Source organism: Equus quagga, chromosome 15 (assembly GCF_021613505.1).
Source record: "Equus quagga isolate Etosha38 chromosome 15, UCLA_HA_Equagga_1.0, whole genome shotgun sequence".
In the NCBI taxonomy this organism is placed as follows: domain Eukaryota; kingdom Metazoa; phylum Chordata; class Mammalia; order Perissodactyla; family Equidae; genus Equus; species Equus quagga.
The window spans coordinates 19032538-19052370 of NC_060281.1; the positions used below are offsets into that span (position 1 = coordinate 19032538).

General features: G+C 40.1%; 1 long non-coding RNA gene across 3 annotated transcripts in view; it reads left to right on the forward strand.

The window, feature by feature from the left end:
* The window catches only part of LOC124226387 (uncharacterized), a 51611-nt gene that overhangs the window by 20923 nt on the left and 10855 nt on the right, over window positions 1-19833 (forward strand). The window contains exons 4-6 of one of the 3 annotated variants that reach the window (XR_006885287.1): window positions 9436-9572; window positions 9977-10043; window positions 13260-13476. This is a non-coding gene — a long non-coding RNA (uncharacterized LOC124226387). The remainder of the gene's footprint in view (window positions 1-9435; window positions 9573-9976; window positions 10044-13259; window positions 13477-19833) is intronic. The other 2 variants (XR_006885288.1, XR_006885289.1) reach the window with 2 other exon arrangements.

Below are 19833 nucleotides of genomic sequence, written 5' to 3' on the forward strand. Positions count from 1 at the left end.
AGAGGGTCACAGATGCAGTCCTCCAAAAAAAAGGTCCTGTGGTCCAATACGCTTGTGAACCAGTCCAGGAACATTGGTATATGGAAGTCTCAGAGAAGTCCAAAAGCAGAGGAATATGTATTTATTGTGTGCATCCTCTTGTTTTCTAAACTTATTTTTTAAATTTTGTTCTAAATTTATTTTTTTCCTTTGTACACTTACTAACAACAAAATACAGTTTGGAAATACTGTTATAGTGTTGAAGATGAAGTTTTGGCACAAAGGGAAAAGGAGGAAGATAATCCTTTGTCCATAAGCCTTGCAATTCTAAAACAAGATATTTGCACAGACTTATCAGAAACTTAAAAGAAACTCTAGATATCATGTTTACATACATTGCTCACTTTGAATAAAGCCATTGAACTGATAAGAGAGTTGCTCATATTTAGTTTTTTGGCTGCCGGAGGTTTTTTTAGTTGTTCTGATATGAGAGTGGGAAAGATTTGGGTTCCTTCTATTTTTACTTCATGAGAGTTAACAACATTCAAGCAGATCTGCCTTTGCTTCGGTTTGGTATAAGGCAAGCAGTAGACTACGGCAGAAACTTCATGAACTCTTACCTGTGCACACCACACTTAATTCTATCACTTCATCACTTACTAGAGGTGATTTTAGGCAAATTGCTTACATTTACTTAAAGCTTTCCTTTTCTCACCTGAATCTCCACATCCTGCTTTTTGGAGGAGGAATCAAGCTGATGCAAAGGGCCTGGAGGAGAGCATCATTCTTGCCTCTTTCTGAAATGCTTGCTTCGGGATCATATATTCTCCCTCTAAAAGTCATTTTAATCCCCCCACTGGAGATTCAATGGGAAAAACAGAACGTTTGCTATTTGTTCCCACAGCGATGACTCACAGAGAGCTGATTTATTGAATCAATTAGTGAAGAAGTGAAATTAGTGTCCCATTTTATAGGTGTGAAATGAGCTCTTCAGCAAGTACCATGTATGATATACAACATCCTCAGCCAGGACTTATCTAAATACTTTACTATTTCACCCAAAGCAAGCTAACAGGAGTCCTCAGTTAGCGAAAGAGTCTCTCCTCAGCTCCCTAAAATGTTCTAAAGTTGTAGAAAATCTCAACAAGTAGTGAAAGAATTTGTCAGGTCAGCTGTATAGTAGTAACTATCGACTGTCTCCAACTGTTGTTCCCACCACAGCGTCATGGGGAAGAGTCAGCCTGCCTAGGTCTTAGATGATTGCAATATTTCCAGTGGACCACACACAATGAAACGCAACAACAATTTAACTTTGATAATAACGGGTTAAGTTAAGAACATCATTTTACAAGATTGTTGAACAAAACATACTTTTAGGCTTTAGAGAATGTCCACGAAGGATTTTAAGCCCAGCTGGACAGAGCACTGCCCTATCACACTATGTTTTCAACCCTCAAGAATTGCTTCATGAGTCATTCCAAATATTAATCCAAAGTTGAACTAGTGGTATGCCCTTCTGGTTTGATTGTTTAGTTTTAACATTTCAGAGCTGTGGAATAGAACAGTGGAATCATACTACTGGCATGAAGAAAGAGGAGCAGTGTATCATGGGAAGAAGAGAATTAGGAACATTCCACTGCATAGCCCTCCTTCTAGGATACGCTGTCTCCTGGTATAAAATGGGTACAATTATTGAGCGCATCCTGTTTCATCAGAACATTGTAGGAAAAATAAATCATGATCAGAGTAGGAAAAATCCTGGACTTAAGCGGCCAGAGACTTGGGTTCCAGTAATGACTCTGCCACTTATCTACCTTAGGCAAGTCACTCTCTGAGTTTTACTTCGTCTTCTGTAAAATAATGGTTTCATAGATTATATCTAAGGTAGCTTCCGGATTTCTGATTCTATCTTGGTCCAAAATCCACAAACTTTTCTCTCTTCTGAGTTTTCAAGGCATTCAGGTATCTTACCTTCATGCTCCTTCTTTACCAGTTTGCTTTCTTGCTTTCTGTTAGGTTTTAACAAGAAGCCTGAGTTAGTCCAGCCTCCACAGCGCTATCAGGAGAGAGGTTAGGTAGTGTTTGTGACGGTGGAGACAGAGGCCCCCTTCCCCGAATCACAAAAATCATGAGGTTGAACCTCGAGTTCCGTGTTGGTCTTTTTCTATCCCTGCTCCAGGTGCTATATTAGATTCTAGTTCTTGGCAAAAGTAAAATTGATCATTAAGTGGTGGCTCTTCGTGACTCAAAAAGAATCTCTTACTCCCTCCTGTGACCTGAAACAACACATCAGGATTTACAGAATAGTAAGAAATGTTAAGGACTTTGTCTCTATTATTGAGGTCTTTATATTCCAGCTAGGGTAAAAAGCTTACGTAAAGAAGTGGATGATAACGTAGACAAGAAGAGAGCATAAGTGTTAAATTGTGTGGCATTGGGAATAAGTGCACAGAAACTCCTACAAGGAAGCGGTTTATGTGGGCAAAAAACGTGAGCAAGGCTTCACGGGGAAAACGAATGCTAGACCTTGAGGAGTGGGAAGAATCAGGACAGAATGGCAGATATAATAACAATTGAGGAAAGTCACAAGGGAAAAAATATGAAAAAGCGATGGGTAGGGGCACTGGTTTCCCATTATCTTCTCAACTTGTGAACTACACCTTGCCAAACTATGGCTCCAAGGACGAAGCACGGTCCACTGGACAAACATCCAAGGATGAGGAACTTTCCTGAAACAGAAAGGAAAGGGAATTCACACAGCATTGTACAATGCTGTGTGAAATTAGAAAATCCAGTAAGGAACTTGACTTTTTCCCAGCAATTGCAATAATGGAGTTTATCCCAGGGGCTCTGGACTTCCAGGTGATGAGAGAGATCCTACTGGCTGCCCCTGCTTGCTAAGGTCAATCCTCTTAGATAATGTGTTTTTTCTGGGCATGTAGGTGGGGATCAGTACCATCTTCTAGCATTAAGATGGAAAAGTGTCAGGAGTTAGTTCATCAAGTCCAAAGACTGTGAGAAAGGTGCCAGTCATAGCAATTTTTTTTCAAGCTAGAAGGGACACTTCAGATTATCCAGCTCTTCATTTTATGTACGGGAGAATCAGGCCCAGAATTTAGGTGACTTATCCAAGGTCTTCACAGCCATTTATGTATGAGAACAGTTGGGTCATAATTTTACTATAATGTTCTTCCTTAGTGAGAAATATTGATATTATATTTTTCATCTCTCTGCCATAATTATAAAGTCCCTTTCTGATCCTGTCCCAAACATAACCATTTTTTAACGTCTCATGTGTACCCAAATGCTTATGTCCCTGGACACTATCTCGAAGAAAAATTGCACAAGAAATACATATTTCTTATGGAAAATTTTTAAATACAGATAAGTACAAAAAGGAAAATTAAAACAATCTGCAATTCTGTCCCTAGAGAAAACCATGGCTAGATATTTCACATATATATGTTTAATCTAAAAGTGGGATTTTACTTTTTTAATGGTATGCTATTTTTCCATTAATATCTATAAGCTTGTTTTCATGTGAATGCATATAGCTCTGTTTCATTCTTGACTCTACAAAAAAAAAGGAGTTGAAGCCATCCCTGCTGAATTGCTTAAAGCGTTCCATAAAATGCAAAGTTTCTTCAAAACTACTGACCTTGCTTGAAAAAATGCATTTGGCCACGAATATACAGAAATATGAAGCTCTTCCTCTTTTAAAATCAGATGGAATTATCAACTCCTGTTTTAAACTTGTTTATAGAACTAGAATAATACTGAACATAGATATATAAAGGTGATTACAGCAGTGGAAGTTTGACCTTTGAAAAATCCTTCCCCGTATAAACAAAGTCTGGAATGTTTTAAAACCTCTAGGCTAGTCAATTTCTTTTTTTATTTATCATAGACCTGAGTCAACACAGAATGTCCATTTTTCGTAGAGCATGAAATGAAAATGCCTTGGTTCCTTAACCATACATGAAGGAAGTGTCTTTGACCACCACGTGTTCCTTGCCTCAAACCCATGTGGCTCTGCTGGACTCTCAGGGCCTAGAAACCTGGCCTCTCCCACTGCCTTGCCTGACTTCTCTGCATTGGAGGACCTGCTTGTTTGATTCTGTCCGGGTGCTTCTTCACTGTCCCACACCCATACTGCTCTCGTTCCCACCTCCATATTTGCATACTGATAAGGCTTCCCGCGGAATATGCATCCTCTCCTATACCAACCCCATCCTGACTTCCAGGTCTAGCCGCCCAGCTTCCTCCATGAAGCCCTCCTGGTGATTCATCCTGCACCCCTCACCTTCATCTGGACCTTGCTGGCTCTGAGTTCTCTGGTTCTGGCATGGTACAGTGTGTCCACCTTTTCTGCTCCTTAATATGTATCTCCACTAAGCCGTCTGGTTCTGTGTCGGTAGAGGTTGTGCTCAGCTTTCATTTATGTTTGCACAGCAATGTGCACATATTACATACTAAGTACTCAGGAAATGTTTCTTGATTAATGGATGACTGGGGGAGGGAGTAGAATTATACTTCTGTCTGTCTCTTCTTAGCTGTTAGACCTTATAAAAATGCCTTAACCTCTCTGACCTTCAGTTTCCACTCCTGAGAAGAGTGAAAGCACCAACCGGATACAGTTGTCATAAAGACAAAAGGATTCAATGTGAAGAGCATGGGGTACAAATTGTCTCAACAAATGACAGCCACCATCACAATGAACTAGTGGATCCACTGTCTTAACTTCGTCAAAGGCTAACCAAACTAAAATGTGGTCCAGACTGCAAAATGATTGTAAATTCTAACCCTTTCAAATATTTTCCAGCATTCTCAAAAAGGGATGTGTGTGTGTGCATATGTATATTTTTTTACTTTTGTTATCATAGCCCATAGCCTACTCTCAAGACTCAAAATAAGAATATTCCTTTGAATGTTATGGACTTCCTTCACCAACTAAACTTTACATGCCCTCCACACACATATATTTGCATATATGTGTAAATACTCTCATAATTCTAAACAATTTGAATGTATGAATAATGTTATATGTGGACATGCAGATAAGTGTGCATAATTATACACTATATTATACAGCATATATCTAACTTGTTAAGGATTTTTTTAGTTGCCAGGGACATTAACACATTCAGACTAACTTTAACAGAAAGGGGAATTTTTTTTGGATCAGGTAGATGCAATAGTTACAATGAGATTTGGCCACGTATCATTTTAAACTTTTCAAAATAATTTTTTAAGATCAAATATATTTGTCTCTTATATAAGAGAAGTTCCGGAATATGCAGTCACAGTGACTCCATGTGCCATGGTAAGATTCCTCCCCTACCACTCCACCATTATCAGCAGGTGGCTTCAACTTCATGTTCCAAGATGGCCACCACATTCCATCTACCAGAAGGAAGAAACGCAGAAGAAGAACTGACCCTCTTTTTAAGGAGTGCCAGAAGTATCACACAACACTTCTACTTACTTCTAATTGGTCAAAATTGAGTGGCACAGCCTTACCTAGCTACAAAGGACACCTGGGAATATTATCCTTTACCTGGATGCTAATTTGTCCAGATAAAGATGAGAATTTTATTAAAGTAGACAGGGAGCATGTATATTGGAGGAGCTGTTACAGTGTGCATAATTCAATTAGTTTTGTAAACACAGAATACAATTCCTATGGCTTCTCTACTTGATTCAAATATATATGAAATAGCAAAAATAATGAAGGTTTTGAAGTTCTTAGAATGAACTCAGGGTGGATAAGTTATGGTAACAGGAAACTTTAAAACTGAAGTTTGATAGAGGTGATTCAGAGATCAGCTGGGGACAGAAAAAAATTAATAATAACTGAAGAAGCTCTAAAACTTCCAAATACTAATACTTCCAAATAGTTGCCTTCGCTTTTTTTAAGTATGGAGTTTCATAGTAAGAAATTCAACTGAATTCTTGAGATCTTATTTCCAACTTTAAAATATGGTGCTGAAAAAGCAGTTTCCTCTAGTTTTGAGTTAAATCAGGAAGGGAGACAGGAATGAAAGAAGAAGGAAGGAAGGAAGGAAAGAAGGCAGGAAGGAAGAAGGGAAGGAAGGAAGAAATATACCTGAGAAAGCATCTATTTTCATCAACTTTTGAATTTTGTTGGGTTTATTGTACATGATCTTGGACTGAGACATGGAGGTGGAGCCTGAGAACATCAGGAAAATTTTGCTTCTGTTATATAAAACTTCCTTGATCATTAATATTATTACCTTTTGCAATATAAGCATCTGCTAAGAGTGGGAAGAAATTTAATGCCCTTTGGGCCAAAGTAAAGAAGAGCCTCTGAGCCTTTAATTTAGACCATTTAATATTCTGTGTGTACTAAGCTTCTTGGCTGAGCCCTCACAGCAAATCAAAAGAAGATGAGCACAATTAATGTAATCCATCATATCAACAGACTTAAAAAGAAAAATCACAAGATCATATCAATAGATGCAGAAAAAGTTTAACAAAACCCAACACTCATTCATGATAAAAACACTTAGTAAACTAGGGATAGAGGGGAATTTCCGCAAGTTGGCAAAGAATGTCTATAAATAACCTACAGCTAACTTCATACTTAATGGTGAGAAACTCGAACTTTCCCCACTTAGGTTAGGAATAAGGCAAGGATGTCCTCTCTCACCACTCCTTTTCAACACTGTATTGGAAGTCCCAGCTAATGTAATAACACAAGAAAAGAAAATAAGAGGTATATAGATTTTGAAGGAAGAAATAAAACTCTCTTGGTTTGTAGATAACATGACCATCTGTGTAGAATCCACAAGAATCCAAAAGAATCAATAGAAAAATTCCCAGATATGCAATTGAAGCAAGATTGCAGGATCCAAGGTTAAATAATACACAGAAGTCAATTGTTTTCCTATATACCAGTGATGAACGAGTAGAATTTGTAGTTAAAAACACAAGACCATTTACAATAACACCCTCATAAATGAAATACTTATGTATAAATTTAACAAATATGTACAAGGTCTGTATAAAGAAAACTACAAAACTCTGATGAAAGAAATCAAAGGAGAACTAAATAAATGGAGAGATATTCCATGTTCAAGGATAGAAAGATTCAATATTTTCAAGATGTCAGTTTTTGCCAGCTCGATCTATAGAGGTAATGCAATCCCAGTCAAATCCCAGTGAATTATTTTGTGGATATGGACAAACTGATTCTAAAGTTTATATGAGGAAGGAAAGACCCAGAATAGCTTACACAATGTTGAAGGAAAAGAATAAAATCAGAGGACCGACAGTATCTGACTTAAAGAGTTACTATAAACCTACAGTAGTCAAGATAGTGTGGTACTGGTGAGAGAATTGACAAATAAATCAATGAAACAGAATAGAGAGCCCAGAAATAAACTCACACAAATGAGGTCAACTGATCTTTAACAAAGGAGCAATGGCAAGACAATGGAGCAAAGACAGTCTCCTCAACAAATCTGCACACAGATATTTATAGCAGCTTTATTCGTAATTGAACAGCATCTTTAAAAATTACAATGCCCAGTGCACAAAAAAACAGATGCTGTCACTGCCTGCTGGTGAGTGTCCATTGTTCAGCATTTTCAGGGGGCAATTTGGCAATGTATGTTAAAATCTACAAAGATAAACATAAATTGGCTTAGGAATTCCACTTCCAGGAACAGTTTTAAAACCATAGACGTGTGAAAAGATTTATCCTCGAGATAGTTCATTAAGGTATTACTTAATGTTAGCAAAAAAAAAAGAAAATATCAGAAGCAACTAAATATCCAACAGAATGGGGTCAGAAAAATAAATTAGTTTTAGATCCAAATAATGAAATACCAGGATGTCATTAACATTCAGATTAAGCTGTAAAAAAAGCAAGAATAATGAATGTGAAAAAGTCTATAGATTGATTATTAAACGAAATGAGAATTACAAAACCAAACATATAATATGATCCCATTTTGTTTTTATGAGAGTGCCATGTTCTTACAACTTTTCTACAAGTTTGAAATTATTTCCAAACCAAGTTAAAAGGAAAGTATGTTTGGTAGATAGATAGACATAAAAATAGACAATGGATAGATGGAAGGAAAGACTGATATATAGACGGATGGATATGTAATCAGATAGGAGAGAGAGAAAGGGAAATTGATTTATAAATGAATTCTGCATTCTCAAGGAAATTGTAAGCTAAATGTTCAAAATATATGAATGGACTGTCTGATCAACATTAAGTTAAGGCTGGTTAAGACAGAACTGAAAGTAAATGTACTAAAACTATCAACAGTGGATAGCTTTGCATGGTAAGGCTGTGGCAATATTTCTCTTCTTTGTGCTTTCTCCCCATCCTCTGATCCCTGAAACACTCACATTTGGGATTTGCTGTCTGCTGCTCTGTGATATTAGTCATCTTTTTATATCTGAGTGTTCTGTTTCTCAGAGATATTGTAAGTTAAATATCCAGGAGATATGAGTGGACCACCTGACTAGTGTTAGGTCAAGGCTGGTTCCAGGTCAAAGGATTTTAAGTGAAAAATGGAAACAGGAAGCAGAGGGGTAGGACCATGAAAGCAGGTAGCTAAGTGGGAAACTTAATGCTTCAGGAAGTCCAGACATTGAAGTGGTTCAGAGCACAGGTCTGAAACCCAGCTGCCTGGCCCTCTGCCTCAGTTTCCTTATATGTAAAGTGAGGTTAATTACACTATCCACTTCAAATAGCTGATGTGAGAATTAAAATAAATTAATACTAGTGAAGCACCCAGAGTATTGCCTGGCACTCAAATGTTAGTTCTTATTACAGAGAATACTAGCATGTATCTTTTCTCATTGTAAAAGTAACACAGAAAATTTGGAAGATAGATATGAGGAAAAATAAGGAATTAAAAATCTTCCATATTCTCAATGCTCAGATATAAAGTTCTAAGATATAATTGCTGTTAATATTCTAAGATACATTTTTTCAATTTGCTTCTCTATCTTTGTATGTATGTATTTACACATATTTCAACTCTTTTTACAAAAAAATGGTATCATACCAAAAAGAACTTTATAAACTTGCTTTTCCTACTTAGAATATGATGAACGTTGTTTTACGTAATTAAATATTTATACGAACATTTTAAGATGTCCTAGTATTACCTGAAAAACAGCTAATCCAATAAGGGCAGATTTGGCAGTTTGAAGAATCAAGCATCTTACACATGAGTCAATAAAGAGAATGAAAACATGAACAAAATGTAATTTTCTACTCTAAATATTCAAACAGTAAAATTAGGAAATGTCAAGGGATTGTGCATGGAGCTTTTAAAGCACTAAAAATAGTATTTAGGACATTTAGAAATCCAGCCATGTTCTCCTTTTAGGAGGCATTTGATTACTTAATTTTATAAAATAAAGTATTAAATTATTTTCCCTCATTTTTTATTTCACGGATATTTACAGAAAAAGAAATAGTTGTACTTTATTCCAAGAACAAGGAGATGGAGCCAGTGGTTTGAATGCTTTTACAAATTTAGCCATGATCTGACAAAGGCAAATGCGTTCCTTCAGCTATTCGGGAATTTCATCCCAACCCCATGGTAGGTGTGCTCTCGCTGGACGGAGCGTGGATGGTCACCCACCCACAGAGGAAGTGCTCCCGGGTGGTGTTTACTGGGGAAGAAGAGCATGGTGTGGGTGATCTGTGAGGCTGTGGAAGAGGAGATGTCAGCTGGAGCACCAATGGTGTGGATCTGGGCTCTGTACATGGCCCAGGAGCCAGGCGCACGGGGTCCAATCCTACCACTTTACCAGTTCTGTAACTTCAGACAAGTCACGAACCTCTGGGCGCCTAAGTTTCCTCCTGATTGTGCCTCTGCATGGAGCTTTAGGGAAGACTGCATGGAAAGTGCTCAGAACAGGGGCTGCAATACACAGCGTATGCACTCAATAAGGGTTAGAACTATCATCATTATCACTAATTATTAATTATTATTGATTTTAGGATCTTGCAAGACTCAGACCTCCATGCTCTGGTCTGGATATCCCTCAGTGAAAAAGGAGGCCAGCAGGTAGGGGGATCCTGGACCATCCCTGCGTGTGTGTATCCAAGGATAGATCTGAGGAAAAGCAGCTCACACTTGCCCCTTCCATGCCATCCCCTGCCCTCCACCCAACCACTTAAGTGAAATCACATGGAAAATAAAGAACACTCTAAATGGCAAAAAGAAGAGCAGAAATGTCAGCTGTTGTCAGTGCCTAAATTTACTGGGGATCATGGGGTCGGACACATTTTGTCCAGATATGGTGAAGGGCTGTGGGTTGACTGTCTAGCCGTGCAGATGAAGCTGGGTCTATATAAGCACCAACTGCTGGAGCCTCTTCTCACCAGTGTCTCCCTGACCCATTGCCCCAGTCTGGAGCCATGAAAGTTCCCCCCATTTTCTGTGCCCTAGGCTATAGAGGAAGGGAATTTTCAGCTGGGGTGGGAGGTAGGCAACAGGTAAAGGGAAAGAAATCCAATACTCCAATTTCCAACATGATGGAAATATCAGAAGTGGATGAAATCAGCTACTTAAATTCCAATCCATAAATCAAATAAATTTACACTTCAGCCACGTAAAAACTGTATATTTTGTGTAGAGAGATTTCCAAGACATACGTGCCTCCCTCCCATATTTTAATGATGGTGCTGTCTGTGCCCTTGACCCTGGTGAATGGTTTTCTTTCCCTGCCTTCTGAACTCTTTGCTTCAGAGAGCTCCCTCTCGCTCTGGGCTCTGTCCATGTGCAACTCCAGAATCAGCTTTGAAAACTGGACTCTTTCTGCCCATCTCAAGTATCTGGCTGCCTTCAGAACACCTCCACTTGACTATCTAAGAAAACCAGGAGTTGAACATTTTAGAAACAGAACCCACCCTCCTATTCAAATCAATTCCATTCTGAAACTGATTTCTGGGGGCAAAGCCCCATCATGCAATTGAAATTATTAGTTCGCTCATTTACCTTGGGCTTCCCCACTAGATAATGAAAGTAGGACTCACGATTCTTTTTTTTTTTATTGTAGCTCCAGTGTCTATCACAGTGCTTGGCAGGTGGTGGGTAATAAATAAATGCTTGTTGAATGGACGGTTGAGTGAATGAATGAAGGAACAAATGAGTAAAGAAAATGATATGAAGACGAACACCATGCTGCCTCTGCCCTGCTCAGGCTCGCATTCCTATTTGGCAACATGAAACAGGCTGCAAGGATGCTGTAAAAGAAGCGCTTAGAAGGTGGACTAGGAGAAAAGGAGAGAGAATAAGTTCGATAGAACGATCTGATGAATTGGAAGAGAGGGAGCAGTTAATATTTGAAACACTGGCGGGACCTTTCTCAGATTGCCCACGACTGCCAGTGATACCACTAAGATGCTACTGCAAATAAGGTTCCATCCCTAACACTCTCATACCGGGACATTCTAGAAGTTGAAGAGTACTTAGAGGTCATTTGGGCTCTTTTTCCTGTTGAGCACATTAATCTTGCCTATAGCATCTTGGTCCGGTGGTTATGGAATATAAGACCAGATTACAGTTCACAATTCCAGATCTGGGATTTCAAATGGAGGCCACCCACGAGATAATCATCGTTCTCTATGCCTTAGGGAACAGTGTTCAATTCTTGCCCTTCAAATACAGTTGATTTTCAAGATTATTTTTAACTCAAAATGTCTGTGATACAGTTGTTTCTTATAGTAGATAAAGTCTCTGTGCCTTTGAAAGAATGATAATGAACCCTCTGCTGGTATTGAAGTGAATACTTCCTATATCTTTGATAATAGAATGGCAAGCAATAGGATATATTGGAGAATATGAGGAAGCCACTTGGTGTAAACCTAATTCAGCCTGGCTTTATTTTTTCCAAAAGGGCCTGACGTGGCTGTTGAGCATGCATTGTATATCTGCCTTAAGCATTTGCTATGTCCCAAAGGCGAGAATAAACGGCCTTAAGATAAAGGTGCAACTCCCCCCACATTGGCATTTCCTTAAGGATAAGCATCTTTCCCTAGACTAGGAACTGATTGCTGCACCCACCCTGTGACCACCCAGCTTGAGACAACAGATCTGCCTCTCTGCTGTGTCCACCAAGACAGCAGACCTACTACCTGCTGTGTCCATCAATCGCTGTGCCGACAGAGCAGTCTTGTGACTATTATAAAAGGGACATTTCAATCGTATGTGAAACATACTCTTTGAGGGTATCTAACCACTGTGTACACCCTATTTCTTTGGTGCCCTTCCTTCCTTGGGGAAGGAAGGCCCTGGGCTATACGGTCCTCACATTTTGGCTCAGAATAAACTCACCCCAATTTTCATTTATAGGTTGGTTATGGATTATTTGAATCAACATCTTATGTCTAATCCTTACCTCGAATCTACAAAACATATATTATTATATCAGTTAGGATCCCTTGTGGCAAGTGACACAAAATGCAATTCCAACTGCTTTAAGTAAAAAGAGAGAATTTTTTCACTTAATCTATGGAAAGCCCAGAGTTTGTGGAGTGCAGGCATGACTATTTCCAGAAGTCCAAACAAGCTCTTTGGCATCCTGCCTCTCTTCATTTCTTGGTCCTACTTTCTTTTTTTGTTGGCTGCTTTCAGGCAGGTTCTCTCTATATCAGGACCTTTACAGAACCCTTCTGCTCAATAGGCCCAAATCTTAGTGTCTCATTGGCTCTGAGTGGTCACATGATCATCCTGGATCCAAGCATTGTTGCCAAGGGGATTTGATGTTTTTATTGGCCAGATCTTGGATACATGCTCTGTCACATGCTCAAACCTCACTGTAGAAAGAGTTTCTTCCCCCCAAATTTAAAGTGCTTTTACAATAAGAGACCCAGGCAACAAATGATCATCACACGTTTGATCTCAATTTCACGAATGAGGTAACTGAGACTCAGAACAATAAGGTTGCAGCCAGGGAGCAGCTATACCAGCCAGGATCCAGCAGGAAACAGAATCCAGCTCAGGTAGTTAGAGACCAATGATGAGATTATTTGTAGATGGATGGCCAGGGCTAAGGAAACCAGCAAAGCCTGTTGAGGCACTGGGAATCTAGGCACAGTAGGACCACTTTGAGCTCTGAGGGGCAAGAGCTGGATCCCAAGAAAAGAGGCCAACTGACAAGAGGAGTAATGGTGGCGGGACACTGCCACTGCCAAAAGTGCAAAGCGGAGAAGGAGTGGATTCCTGGGGTGGGAATGAGGTCACTTGACTTCTCTCCCCTATACTCTGATCTTCCTCCAGTACCTCCCACTGGGGACCAGGAGCCTGCCAGTACAGGATGCAGCCAGTGCACAAAGCTGGGAAGAGAAGGGCAGAAATGGATGGAGAAGGAAAGAAGAATAACTCAGCAGCACAGCTACGTCAGCTTGTGAACCCAGCTCTAACCAATCTGAAAGGTTATATCTACTCCTCTACTCACCTTTCATATTTATGAGTGTGCGTGGTCAGAGACCTCTAGGTAAGAACCTGTAGGTAAGACGCTGTTCCCCTTCAAACTTGATGACCCCTGTCCCTTAGCAACTGGTTCCCCGATACCGTGAATTTGCAGCATCAGGTGTTTCTCCTTGTGGCAAACCCTCCCTCTGGCCTCACTCATCTCATCATCTTTTTTTTTTTAAAGATTTTATTTTTTTCCTTTTTCTCCCCAAACCCCCCAGTACATAGTTGTATATTCTTCATTGTGGGTCCTTCTAGTTGTGGCATGTGGGACGCTGCCTCAGCGTGACTTGATGAGCAGTGCCATGTCCGTGCCCAGGATTCAAACCAACGAAACACTGGGCTGCCTGCAGCAGAGCGCGTGAACTTAACCACTCGGCCACAGGGCCAGCCTCTACTCATCTCATCATCTTGACACTGAGATTCAACTTTTTTATCTGTGCAGTGCTTCACCAGAAAAATTGCTTAGGCTAGAAGGAGTGTTAGCTCAGATCTCTCAGATACGGTCCACTTCCATCTATCTGAAGGATAATGCATTGATTATCATTTGGGGAAACTTTGTGATCTGTGCTCGAGTGAGGACAGACTACTTGGCTGCGGGGCTCGGTGCCTTAAAAATACAAGACGCTAGGGTTTAGGTTGAACTTAGGAAATAAATCAAAATTCTGACCATTGAAGCAAATGCCAAGTGCTATCTAAACCCAAGGGCCATTGTTTTCCAGGCAATCCTGACCCTACAACCTGCAATTTAACAGTGTGAACTCTGAGCCCTACTCCCATAGGTGTGTTGAGGGCATTTCTGTGCTTCCACACAGATGTGGCTGATGTACCTACTGCTTATTTCCATTTCTGGAAAAAAAATTACTTCGTTGTCTGCCTCACAAAGGAAGATTACTTTGGGGAAACTGAGGCAGATTAGCCATTGACAGTCTTGCTTCATGTCTTCCTGAAGGCTGACTGGCATCATCTCTTCTTGGCATCATCCCAGTGGTCTGCAATTGGATAGTTGTGGCGAGTCCTGAACCTAGGCAGAGGAAGAGAGGACCTCCAATCTGGAGGGCGTGTTGAGGTCATCTGGTCCAAACTTCTGCCTAAAATAGGCTGCTGTGTGGCCTCTGCCTGAAGATTTCAAGGCAGCCTACTATTGCAAAAATTGATATTTTAAAATCCCTCTTTTTTGTCAAAGTGGAATCCCTTTGCGATCACTCTCATGAGTGCTTTCCCTGCCTTCTACATTGACATTGAATAAACTGGCACTGTCTTACCACATTTTGTCTTTCCAAATCCCTAAAGATAGCTATCACATGTCTCTTTGGCTTTTCTAGAGAAGTCCAAGCTAAAACTGTCCATTTTCTCTTAACTGTTCCTCACTTGACTTGACTTCTAGACTCCCTCTGTCTTGGTCTCCCAGCAGCAAACACTTTCTAGTTTACCATTTTCTCCAATAAAAGGTGGCTCATGTTCCATGAGACCTGACCCTTGCAGAGCACCATGAGGCCACAGCCTCCGAAGCTCTGTTAGGATTTTGTTTGGTTTGGTTTGGTTTGGTTTTCTAGCTGCTGTGTCATGGTCTTGGCTCACACTGAGCCTGACTTCAGTAAAACCCCCAGATCTTTTCACTGGGGCTCCTGCCAAGCCACAGAGCTCCTCCCTCAATATTTGTGGAATTGATAGTTTTAAAAATAACACTCTCTTTTTCTTTTATTTTAAAAGAAATACACAATAATTGGAGGAAATTTAGGAGATACAGTTAGGTAATTTGCTGACTTAAAAAAAATCAACAACTATCTGACTATCTGGAGATATCTGCAGTTAATAGTTTGGTGATTATCAAGAAGAGCAAATTAAAATGCCAACAGGGCCCAGGCAGGTGTTGGAAATTTGTGAAGCAGGCTGCGAGTGAAACACTAGGGCGTGGATGGGCCTCTTGCCATCGGATGATGGCAGTCATTATTCAGCTTGGGTTACCTAATACTCTCTGGAAGTGAGATATTGATTTGTTTTTCAAGAGACACTGTAAATGCATAATTTTATGAGAAATTGTCTTATTAAGTATTGGCAACCAATTTATTTTGGCCAAAGAATTCATGTCTTTGGACCCCCTTGGGTCACTGAACTGCTATAGTGTGGCCTCTCTGATGTGTATCCTTCCACCTTGTCTTCTTTCTTCTCTCAATCTCTCATCCCCTCTATTTAACGACCAACAATGACTTGCGATCACCTAAGTCAACTTAGATATCTGCCTTAGCTACCCACTCTGTGTGGGCTGCCTCTCCATTATCCCTTTTCTCCTCTCAGACTCACTTCTTTCCCATCCTCCACACACCTTTCTCATTTCCACCACAGAGCCTGTGCTGGGTTATACCCCTGCCTGAGCTTCACTCCCTTTTCATCTGTCTCACTCTCATCCCAGTGTTTCCAACAAGGTTTGGTCCAAAAACCCCCCTCTCTGCTGTACTCATCACTTTGATGCTGTGGACAAGTTCAGCCCTTGGAAGTTCAGACTCAGATCCTCACTTGACTAGTCGTGTAACCCTGTGCAAAATTGCTTTGACCTCTCTGAAACTTAGTTTCCTCAGCCACAATGTTGGAAATAATGCTCCCCATCTGAAAAAACAGAGGATTAATAGTAATGTATATAAAGCACCTCAGGAAATCACAGCTGTTGTGATACAATTATACTTGGTTTTAATCATCAGTGCATGCTAGTATTAACTATTCTTCCCAACTTCATTAGGAGACAGTAGCTGCTTTAAAATATCCATTGAATAAGTGAATAAATAAAAGAATGAGTAAATGAATAAGATGAAAAGCTATAAGCAGGCTGGAGGACCCAACCTCTTCTTAAAGATAGAGATGAAGGGAAGCACTCCAAATGAGGAAGGAAGACAAGAGCTGGCACTGGGTAACTGGTTTTTTCCTATCTGATACTATCTTTTTATGTTCCAAAGAAATGTTGGCCTCAAATCAAGTACCTTGTCAGACTGGTATTAGCCTTAATAATTAATTATTAAACAGTGTGTGGAGTCTCATTTTTCAAATATGTGAGAAACAAAATTCTCAACTCAGACCTCTTGGAAATATTTTATCTTACTAGAGATTTGTCCCTCAGTTATCCAGTGGCAGACCTTTTCCTGAAAATGTTACGAAGGCCTAGAAATACACACATTGCAAGGGCAGCCTCTGGACACGTCCTCACCCTGCTCTGCCCGCTGGAAGTTCCACCCAAGCTCTGAGGCCAGGAAATGTCACAGGTTCTGTGAGGGTGTCTTATAGATGTAATAAATATTTTTTGAATACATTATTGGACCAAGAAAAAGGTCAATTGAAAGAGAGAAAAATATCTTTTATTCACTCCCTTCTCACTCTCTGCACTTGCCTAGCTGGCTAGCCCTGTGGAAAATGTCTTTAATCTCTCTGAAATTTAGTTTCCACATCCATAATACTGGGAAGAATAATACCTGTCTCTCACTCTCCGTGACCTCCAAGTTAGGTTGTTTTTGGCTGCAAGTAAAAGAAAATCTGACTAAAGTGGCTTCAACAATCAGGACATTTCTTAACTCACAGAGCAAGATTGCTAAAAGTTGATGGTTCAGCAGCTTGTTGATGTCTGGGCTCTGAGGTAGCCTCTCTGTGGTTCTCCTGGCTCCTTTCATGACCGTATGATGGCTGACATCACATCCCCTCATGACAGCATTCAACACAGGAGGCAAAAAGAATTCTCTAGAAGTTTCTAGCAGATTACCCCTTAGGTTCTACTGACCAGACTTTAGACACAGACCTGTGCCTAAACTGAACCGAGAGAAGGGATTATTATGATTGGTTTATACCAATTGTGATTAATCCCCTGAGGCAAACAGCCTCCCTCCCCTGAGCACATTGCATCCCCATATCTGAACAAAATGAGGTGTTGACCATCTAAGAAAAAGAGGAAATGGTTGTTGAATACTGGTAACTAATACTGATTGCTATTATTTAGTGAGTGCTAACTATGTGCCACACAGTGTTCTGGAGACTTGACATGTATGAATTCCTCATAACATATCTCTGTGAGGTGGCTGCTATTATCCCCATTTTACAGATAGAGAAAAAGTCAGTGAGAGGTTAGGTCGACTTCCCAATGGCACACAGGTAGCAAGCTGGTAAGCGGAAAGGCCAGGATTTAAATCCAGGCCAAATGGCTCCAAAACCTATTCCATTAACCCCTAATCTATGCCAGCTTCCCCCACTGGGGTCTGCTACTGACTGTCTTCATTTGTCAAAACGGTCCCAGATTCTCCAAAGTAAGATCTTAGACAAGTGAAATGAAATGAGTACCTGACAATTGGATGACTACTCGAGTATGGTCGCCAGGGCACACGCCTGGTGGCTATTTTCCAATGATTGTGATAATATAAAACCTGCCTAATGTAAGCCAGGGGTCCTTATGACATCCTCTCATTTGGTCATTTGATTATTATAACAGCCAACACATTTGATATTCTTCCCTCCCTTTTACAATGAAAAATGAGGCTCAATTAACCTTCCTGAGGAGGTAAGAACCTCGGTTTGATCTCAGTTTTGCTTGATTACGAGGTCCATGCTCTTTCTCCTGCACTCCACAGCCTATAAACAAATCAATAAATTAACAATGTTCACATCTGCACTAGTCAGGAAGCAGATAGCACCCCCAGCACAGAAGGAATTTCACCACTGAAATACCAACCAGGTGGAGCAGCCGCTGGCGGAGGCAGGAATGGTGGAGCCGCAGTAATTAACTATCCAGTGGATTTAATCTTGGCCAACAAGGATATTTATGAAGTTGGCCCTTAGGAGCCGGCTAAGAGTTTGTTTCCACTTCTATTAAGGCAGTTATTACCTTCTGACCAGTTTATAGTCAGTTCATTGCTGTCTTGTTCTTAGAATGCAACTGTAGGCTCTTTGAAAATGAAGTCATATTTTCCTCCTATTTTCCATGGTGTCCAGCACAAGCTTGTAGTTGTTACATACTCGAGAACTACACATGACATTTTTTAAGTAAATTTTTATTTTCGAATAATTTTAGATTTATTGAAAAGTTGCAAAAATAGTACAGAGAGTTCCTGCACACTCCTCGTTCTGTTTTCCTAGTAACACACTTAACTTTCGTACATTTGTCAAAACTTAGCCATTAGCTTTGGTGCTGCATTAAGTAAACTGCAGACTATTCAGATGTCACCAGTTTTTCCACTAATATCCTTTTCTGTTCGAGGATCCAGTCTAGGACACCACATTGCCCTTAGTATGTTCAGCATTTTATTTTGAAGATCTTTCATTACTTTAAATGTCCAAATGTGGTAGGAAAAGAATAATATATGTATACAGTTTCTGTGTGCAACAATAATCTTAAAAATAGCCAGTTTTGGGGCTGGCCCCGTGGCCGAGTGGTTAAGTTCGCGCGCTCCGCTGCAGGCGGCCCAGTGTTTCGTTGGTTCAAATCCTGGGCGCGGACATGGCACTGCTCATCAAACCACGCTGAGGCAGCGTCCCACATGCCATAACTAGAAGGACCCACAACGAAGAATATACAACTATGTACCGGGGGCTTTGGGGAGAAAAAGGAAAAAATAAAAAAAAAAAAATAGCCAGTTTTTACTAAGCTCTTACTATATACCAGGCACAATTCTAAGTGGTTTATATATACTATCTCATTTTTTTCCTCACAAAAACTCTATGAGGCTGGTACTTATTATTATCTCTGTTTCGTGGACAGGAAACGAGGGCAGGTGATATTTATGTCGCTTAGCTATGGGGACCCATGATTAAAACTCAGATAGTCAGACTCTCAAACGTTATATATAAATGTAATATTTGAGAATAAGCTGCAAAGATGTGAAAAGATTATTAGGTGGCTTGTTTTATTGTTGTAGTGAAAGGTAAGACTGAAAAAGTTGCTATCCCTTCCAGATTTACTTGTCAGGTCTTCAATTTTTCCATCTGCCTCTTGTGAATGAAAGAAGGGCAGCACGCAGGGGCCATGTGACTTTTGCGAAAACAGAACTGAAGGTCCTGACTCCTAGTCTCAAACTGCCTTCCTGTCTTATGTACTAGAGTGTCATGTCCAAGCCTGGGATATAAATGATAAATGAATGTGGTTGGTCATCATTTTTCCCCATCATAACCCTCTGCCCAAGGGCTCTCACGCTGGAAGAGCAGAGGTGTTGAAAGAAAAAATGGAGGTGAACTGGCATACTATCATGGAGAGGCTCGAATGGCAGGCTGGCACCTCCCTGACATGGAATATTCTAAATGTGTCTCAGTTACAGCAACTCAAGCTCCATTTAATTTACAATGGGGAGACTAATAAAATATCAGCCATGAACAAAAAAATCCAAAAACATGCAAAACTAAACTACTCTTG